Raw genomic sequence first — 8,514 nt, 5'->3', positions numbered from 1 at the left:
TAGATATACATATATTCTTTTCCATTATAGGTTACTACAAGATATTGAATATAGTTCCCTGTGCTATACAGTAGGTCCTTGTTGGTTATCTATTTTATATATAGTAGTCTATAACTGTTAATCTCAAATTCCAAATTCATCCCTCCCCCTCCCTTTCTACTTTGGCAATCATAAATTTGTTTTCTGTGTCTGTGAGTCTATTTCTGTTTTATAAATAAGTTCATTTGTATTATTTTTTTAGATTCCATATATAAGTGATATCATATGATATATGTCTTTCTCTGTCTGGCTTACTTCACTTAGTATGATAATCTCTAAGTCCACCCATGTTGCTGAAAACGGCATCATTTCATTCTTTTTTATGGCTGAGTAATATTCCATCATACCACATCTTTTATCCATTCATCTGTCAATGGACATTTACATTGCTTCCATGCCTTGGCTCTTGTGAATAGTGCTGCTGTGAACATTGGGGTGCGTGTATCTTTTCAGGTTAGAGTTTTCTCTGGATATATGCCCAGGAGTGAGATTGCTGGATCATGTGAAATAAATTACAGTATAGACAAATGATGCAATACTACACAGGGTTTTAAAAAACTAGGGTAAATTTTGATGTAATAGCATAAAAAATTATCCCATTATATTAAAAAAAAAATGAAAATAAAGAGGTTAAGAGCCGCCTCGTGCCGGGTCCCACAGTCTCAGCTTGAGCCGCAGCCTTCACGCCGTCACCTCAGCCGCTCGCTTCGTGGGTCGGTCCTTCCGGCACACAGGCTCCAGCCGCGCCCGCAGCCGCCCTCCAAGCCCTTCAGGCCGCCCCGGTCTCTTCGCCTGGCCCGACCCAGCCCGTGAAGATGGTGGACCGCGAGCAACTGGTGCAGAAAGCCCAGCTGGCGGAGCAGGCGCAGCGCTACAACGACGTGAGTGAGTAGCAGGCGCAGGCGCAGCAGGCGTCGTAGCAGGCGCAGCGCTACGACGAAGAACGTGAGTCCCCCCACCCCCGCCACCCCACCCTTCGCAGACGCGGGTTTTCGCTAGGTCGACTTGGGGACTAGTCGCCCGTCACTCCTGCAGGTGACAGAGCTGAATAAGCCACTGTCCAATGAAGAAAGAAATCTTCTCTCTGTGGCCTACAAGAATGTAGTTGGGGCACGCCGTTCTTCCTGGAGGGTCATTAGTAGCATTGAGCAGAAGACATCTGCAGATGGTAATGAGAAGAAGATAGAGATGGTCCGTGCTTACCGTGAAAAAATAGAGAAGGAGTTGGAGGCTGTATGTCAGGATGTGCTGAGCCTACTGGATAACTACCTGATCAAGAATTGCAGTGAGACCCAGTATGAGAGCAAAGTGTTTTACCTGAAGATGAAAGGGGACTATTACCACTACCTGGCCAAAGTCGCCACTGGAGAGAAGGGGATGACCATCGTGGAGTCATCTGAGAAGGCCTACAGCGAAGCCCATGAGATTAGCCAGGAGCACGTGCAGCCCACTCACCCCATTAGATTAGGCCTGGCCCTTAACTACTCCGTTTTCTACTATGAGATGCAGAACGCCCCAGAGCAAGCCTGCCACTGGCCAAGACCGCTTTTGATGACGCCATTGCTGAGCTCGACGCTCTCAACAAGACTCCTACAAGGACTCCACACTCATCATGCAGCTCCTCCGCGACAACCTCACGCTCTGGACAAGCGATCAGCAAGACGACGACGGTGGAGAAGGCAACAATTAAGGCCCCCAGGTGGGCTGGCAGCACACGCTGATGCTACTACTGCAGTCTTTATTTTTTTCCCATGAGTTGTGGGTCGGGTCGGGGAGGGAAAGGGAGCGATGACCTTCCTAGGGAGAAACCCACGACCTGTCCTGTCTTTGATCGCCTCTTTGACATTTTTGCCAAAATACCACTAGTGGAAAGTCAGGCTAGCTGTGCTGGTATTGGAATAGCAGCCTCACACTGGCATATGGACTGTTCTGTAGACTAATGCAAGTGGAGCTGTCCTTAATTTAACTTATTGCTAGAAAATAGGGGTTTTTTTAACATCTTTATTGGAGTATAATTGCTTTACAATGGTGTGTTAGTTTCTGCTTTATAATAAAGTGAATCAGTTATACATATACATATGTTCCCATATCTCTTCCCTCTTGCGTCTCCCTCCCTCCCACCCTCCCTATCCCACCCCTCCAGGCGGTCACAAAGCACCGAGCGGATCTCCCTGTGCTATGCAGCTGCTTCCCACTAGCTCTCTACCTTATGTTTGGTAGTGTATATATGTCCATGCCTCTCTCTCGCTTTGTCACAGATCACCCTTCCCCCTCCCCATATCCTCAAGTCCGTTCTCCAGTAGGTCTGTGTCTTTATTCCTGTCTTACCCCTAGAAAATAGGGTTTTAAGATGAAAAGAAAACTTAAATGGAATAGCCCCCATTCAGTAAGTTCTGTGGTTCCAGTAAGGATTTTTATGTACATATGCTCTTGTCTTTTAAGTTCTGGGTACTTTCTAGCTCATCTGTTTTAGCTGTGCATTTTGTTTTTCAGGCTGTACTTTACCAGACATGGAATAGTTAAAATCCCAAACTGATAGACTTAGAACATAAGGTATATTTATCCTTGTGGTTTAGGCCTTGCCAGTTTTCAGAAGTTTCTGATTAGTTGACAGTATTAACACTAAATTGCAGTTTACAGTATTTCTACATTACAGCCATATATGACATCAAGCCATTGATAGTGTGTTTTTTCTTATTTTGGCTTTTACATCCTTATTCAGCCTCATCCAGGTTGGTTTTGCTGTTATCTGTCTCCTAGGCCAAAAGGCTTGCCTGAGGAGAATCAAAGCTACTTTAGGTTTTGTTGAATAGGTGCTTGGCAGGTGGCTGTGGGATTTTTGTCCTTTCTTCTTAACTTAAATCCACCACAAAAATGATTAATCACTTTAATAGAAATGTTAAACACCACAAAAATAGAGGAAAATTCAGGTCTGTATGTCATTTATTGTGCTGATATTTCCAGAGAGATCCTGATTTTTTTCAGCTGCCATAGCTCCTTCCTCAGGGACTGCACTGCTGTCTCACTCCTCACCTGAGTCTTCCCTACTGTACCTTGTGCCCAGGGCATGCACTCGGGTGGGTTGAAAAGCTGTTGGGTCATAGAAGTTGGCGGTCGTTTTGAGAAAGTTTGTGGTGCAGTGTGTGAAAATTCAGGTGCTAGGAGCTTACTGGTAGGAAAATCCTAAAGGAAGAGCTCTATTCATAAACATTCTGTCCAATTTCAGGAGCCTTGGGTGTCAGTTTTTCCTCCCTGAAAACGCTCTTTCCCCAAATAATCGTTGTAGGAAAATAAACTAAAATCATTATCAGATAATAAATACTTAACTCCTATCTGACCAAAAGTTTTTCTATGTATTTTTTTTCTTTTTAATGAAAGCGTAGAAGTTGGAAATTGATTTGTACCATCTGTACACGTTTTAGAATTGAAGGAACCCACGACGCTATTTCCACAAGTTTGTTTCAGTTAGCCTTATGTCCTTGGTTCTCATTTTGGATAAGTCTTAACACACGACCTGTTGCGTGTGCATTCAGCCTTTTTTATAAGGTCAGTAACAGCGTGAACTGCTGAGATAGGTAATGACACCAGACTTGTTTGTTTCTTTGTTTTATTTAGGCAGGGAGAGGAATGAATAGTAATTGAGGAAAACCTGACAGTTGCTTTTGCTAAAACCAAAAGGGAGCTTCCAGTTTTGAAATGCATGTGTTGACCAGGATCTAGGTGACAGTGAAGATAGAAGGGTGTGCCTATCCTCTGTAATGTGGCACAGTTACCCAGCATGACTTTCCTTAGAAGGCCCCCTCCATGTGCTAGAGCGGAAGTCCCAACAAACCAAACCTACCAGAAGAACTAACAGAAGAGAGCTTTATAGCTTCTGTGCCCTAACAGGGGTCTGAGGTCAATGGCACGGATGGGAACAGATTTGGGGGGGGGCGTAAGTGGGGATTTCCTTAATTTATCTTCATGCCCAGTGAGCAGTGTTGGGTCCTTCCTTGTAGCATTTGGAAATGATTTACTGGAACTACAAAACCTATTTTTCTTTTACATTTCAGCTTTAGCTCTGGCTGCTTTTTAGAATAATGCAAGATAAAACCATATCTGAGGGCTAAAAATGGAGGGAATGGGAGACCTGATTTTTTTTTTTTTTTTGCGGTATGTGGGCCTCTCACTGTTGTGGCCTCTCCCGTTGCGGAGCAACAGGCTCCGGACGCACAGGCTCAGCGGCCATGGCTCACGGGCACAGCCGCTCCGCGGCATGTGGGATCTTCCCGGATCGGGGCACGAACCCGTGTCCCCTGCATCGGCAGGCGGACTCTCAACCACTGCGCCACCAGGGAAGCCCGAGACTTGATATTTAAGCAGCTTGAATGGTTATTTTCTTTTCTTTATTTTTAAAGAAATGCACTTGCCTATGATGCTGTCTCTCCAGTGAAATGATTACTCCTCCATTACCCTATTGATACAATACTGTGCATGCTAGTGTTGTAGTTCTATACAGTAGCTTGAAACTTAGTAACTTATACTGTAGGTGTTATGTATTTCTATGACAAAAAAGAATTAAGTCTTCAAATTTTTAAAAGTTTTTTTAATTTAATTTTTCCTTTTGGGGGTAAAGTTTGCTCTACCGAATAGTGACCGTAACAAATTGATCTGTTTTGGATGTTGCTATAGTGACATGCAGTTATATATTTTGTTTTTAAGGGTGGGAGGGGAAGCAAAAGAAACACCAGTGTTAGCTTAATCTTAATGTCTGGCGTTTGTCATGGTGAAATTATAACTATTATAGTGTAGGAGAACAACGAATATATTCTCTGAATGAGTCTTTTTGCTTTTTGTCATGTTATGCAGTGAACTATTTTTAAGGTCTAATCAGTAATTATTTTTCCAACTCCATGTTTCTCTAAGGAATTATTTCACACACGGACCATTCTTAGCAGTTTTCCTCAGTGATGGAAGATCATGAATGTGACTCATTATGTAGCTGTTGTACATTGAGCAAATAAACGTACAGATCTGAAAAAATAAATAAATAGATAAAGAGGTTAAGAATACTGGGTATGACCAGTACATTGAATAGTTACCAATGCTGACATAATAAAAATGCAATTTTATTTTGGGTCTGGTATTGTCACTTTAAAGTTTGGTCAGTTAGTGTAAATTTCCTCTACAACTAGATGAAAACTGTAGCAAGCCCTTGATTTTTCTGCTCACTCTTGGTTGACAATCCTACAGTCACTTTAAGATATAATTACTGTCTCAAGTGTGAAAAATCAGAATGTTTAATCCATTATATGAATCAAAACTGCAAACTTCATTTAATATCATTTATATATGAGACCTGGTAAGATATTAACCTTTGGGCATTTGTCCTCTAGCTTTGTTTTTGATAGGTTTGCTGTAGAGCAAATCTGTTTCAGACCAAAACCTGCAAAGGTTGTCTTCTTTGTTCTTTCCCACATGGAACTTCTCCTCTTTCCTTCCTCTATGGCACACACCGCCTCCCATGAAGACCTGTCAGCTAAGTCCGGCTCCTTGGGGCTGAGTGAAGTGTGAGACAGGGTGGGGAGTAGGGTGGGAAGAGTGGTGAGGAGATAGAAAAGGCCACATTTGAATTGGCCTAAGGATAAACTCATTGCTCCATCAAAGAAACTGAATCCGAAACCAGGGCGGAGCAATAGGACACCAAAGACAGAATCTAATAAGTCCAAGGGAAGCAAGAAGCGCTGTTGGTTTAGCTGGCCCAGCTCGGACAGAGAAAGAAGCAGAGGACATCCCAGTAACAGGAAAGGTGTGGAGTGGTTGGGAGGTGAGAAAGAATGGCCTGTGCAAGAAACAGTAGGAAGGCCAGGGACTTGGGAAAGAGGGGGCATAGGAAGGGGTGGGGAAAGGATGGAGCATGGCTGCCCAGCCCTTACTCTGCCTTATATATCTTACCACCCCCTGGGCAGGGGTCTTATACTGTCTCCTTTAGCAATGGCATGACAGAGGCTCAGAAAAGTTAGGTAAACAGCAAAGCATGAAGTGAAGCCCAGGACCCCTGATTGCGAATCCCCTGTTCCTTCCACATGTCAGTGGTTCCCACACGAGCCACAAAAACAGTACCAGTCTGGCTTCTCAGAATCACCTGGAGAACTTCTTTAAAATTCATAATCCATAATCCCTGGCCTCATCCCAGAGCTACTGAAGCAGAATCTCTGGGAGGATCAGGAAATAGGATTTATGCGTAAGTTTGTTCAATGATCCTGTGGTACAGCCAAGTTTGGGAGCTAATATGTTAGGTGTGTCACGTTACCTCCAACACAACTGCAGGGGGGCAGGCGGGGAATGAACCGTTACTCCCTGAGCACCTACGTCGCTTCATTTTCTTAGGAGTATCTCCTGGACACTAAGTATATCATCACACGTTGTCCTTTCTCGACATGCTTATGAGATTGATAGTATCTCCACACTAGTGAAGAAGCTGGCAACGATTACGGGAAGCCCTGAAAGGGCGCTTGGCTTGTCAGTAGCAGAGCTGGAATACGACCCCAACCTCTAGGACCCCTGGTTCCTAGTTTTCGTACCTTACAAACTGCTAAGGGGGGAAAGACCTTATGATGGTGGGAGAGGGGAGATCAAGATACAGCCGAGGAAAGGGATAATTATGGAGCAACTTAACAGAGAGATCTGCAATAGCGGCCCGGGCTGTGGGAAACCTTAGCTGCGAAATCGAGTGTAAGGGAAACTGAGGAACAGGTCCAGCTCGTGGATTCGTCCAGGTTTTCCCGAGTCCCTGCCTAGTGAAGACCGAGCAGCTTTGAGAAGCCTTTATTCCAAAGGGCTGGCTCCCTCTTGTGGCCGCTGCCGCTCATCACGGAATGATCTGAGACCAGGCAGCCCTGAAGAGCAGAAGTGGTAACCAGGCTGCACATTGGAATCATTGGAGCTTTTAAAGCTCATGCCCCAGGTCAGTGAAATAGGAATAGCTAGGGAGATTTGGACCTGAGCTGTTCAACACAGTAGCCATTAGCCACACGAGGCTACAGAGCACTTGAAATGTGGCTAATTCAAAATGAGATGTAAGTGTAAAATATACACTGGATATCAAAGGCTTAGTACAAAAAAGAGAATGAGAACTATCTCATTAATAATATTTATATTAATAATATGCTGAAATGGTATTTTGGATATATTGGGTTAAATAAAGTATATTCTTTAAATTAATTCACCTACCTGTTTTTACTTTTTAAAATGTAGCTATTAGAAAATTTTAAATTACATATGTGATTCACATTTGTGGCTCAGATCATATATAAGCTTTCCAGATTTAGGAAATAAAAATACTGGATGCCCAGATTAGTTTGAATTTCAAATAAACACAAATTTTTTTTAGTATATTTAGTAAATTTTTAGTATAAATATGTCCCATGCGCTATTTGGGACATACTTATTCTAAAAATAAAATTCATTGTTTATCTGAAATTCATTAATTAAACTGGGTGTCCTAAATATTATCTGGCCACACTAACATGTCTATTGGACAGCACTGATCAAGACTCTTGCTACACAGAATGTGGTCTGAAGACAAGAAACATAGATCTAACCTGGGATCTTGTCAGAGATGCTGCATCTTAAGCCTCACCCATAGCTACAGAACCAAAATCTTTCATTTAACAAGATCCCCGGGTTATCTGTGCGAACATCAATAGTTGAGAAGCACTTAGCTTGAGAGCCACCAGCCAAGCAGAGGTGTATAGGAGAAGGAAGATGGGTCTGCCCAGTACCCTTGACCAAAGCAGACAGTTCTGAATTCCAGACTCTGAACTGATCCACCGCTCTTCTCTATCCCCACAATGACCAACACATAAATGTCAGTTGAGTAAATGAGTTAAGTGGGAACGTGTGAGTGAATGAATGAATGGTAGAGTATGAATGGATTAACGAATTAATTAATAAATGAATGAATGAATAAATATGTAGCTGAATGGGTGAATAAAGTATGGGCACGTTTGAGATAGTAAATAAATTCAAGAGCAACTAGAAGGATGATTGAATGGAGGATTTCATAGTGAACTCTGGACTACACAAGGCCCAGGAGAAGGAGGCAGATGGCTCAGAAAGAAAAGTGACCCAAAGGACTGTCCCTTCCTTGGCCCAGGATGAGCCCATGAAAGGAGGAAGGAAGGAAGGAAGGAAGGGAGGGAGGGAGGGAGGGAGGGAGGGAGGACGGGAGGAAAAGAGGGAGGGAGGGAGGATTGAGTGAGTGAGTAGAGAATGAATAAATTCAAGAGCAAATAGAAGGATGATTCAATGGAGAAATACTTAATGGCCTCTGAACTGCACAATACCCAGCTGAAGGAGGCAGTGGCTCAGAAAAAAATGAATTAAATGAATGAATGAATAAAAATAATTGAATGAATGAATGTCTCTCTCTCTCTCTCTCTCTCTCTCTCTCTCTCTCTAGCTGTCTAAGCTCTGGCTTTGCCCCTTCTATCT

General features: G+C 43.1%; 1 pseudogene; it reads left to right on the top strand.

The window, feature by feature from the left end:
- Positions 1–854: 854 nt before the first annotated feature.
- On the top strand, positions 855–1,729 carry LOC132520428 (14-3-3 protein gamma-like; annotated as a pseudogene).
- The last annotated feature ends 6,785 nt before the right edge of the window (positions 1,730–8,514 follow it).

Source organism: Lagenorhynchus albirostris, chromosome 5 (assembly GCF_949774975.1).
Source record: "Lagenorhynchus albirostris chromosome 5, mLagAlb1.1, whole genome shotgun sequence".
NCBI classification, from domain to species: Eukaryota; Metazoa; Chordata; class Mammalia; order Artiodactyla; family Delphinidae; genus Lagenorhynchus; species Lagenorhynchus albirostris.
This window is presented reverse-complemented; position numbering and strand designations above follow the sequence as displayed.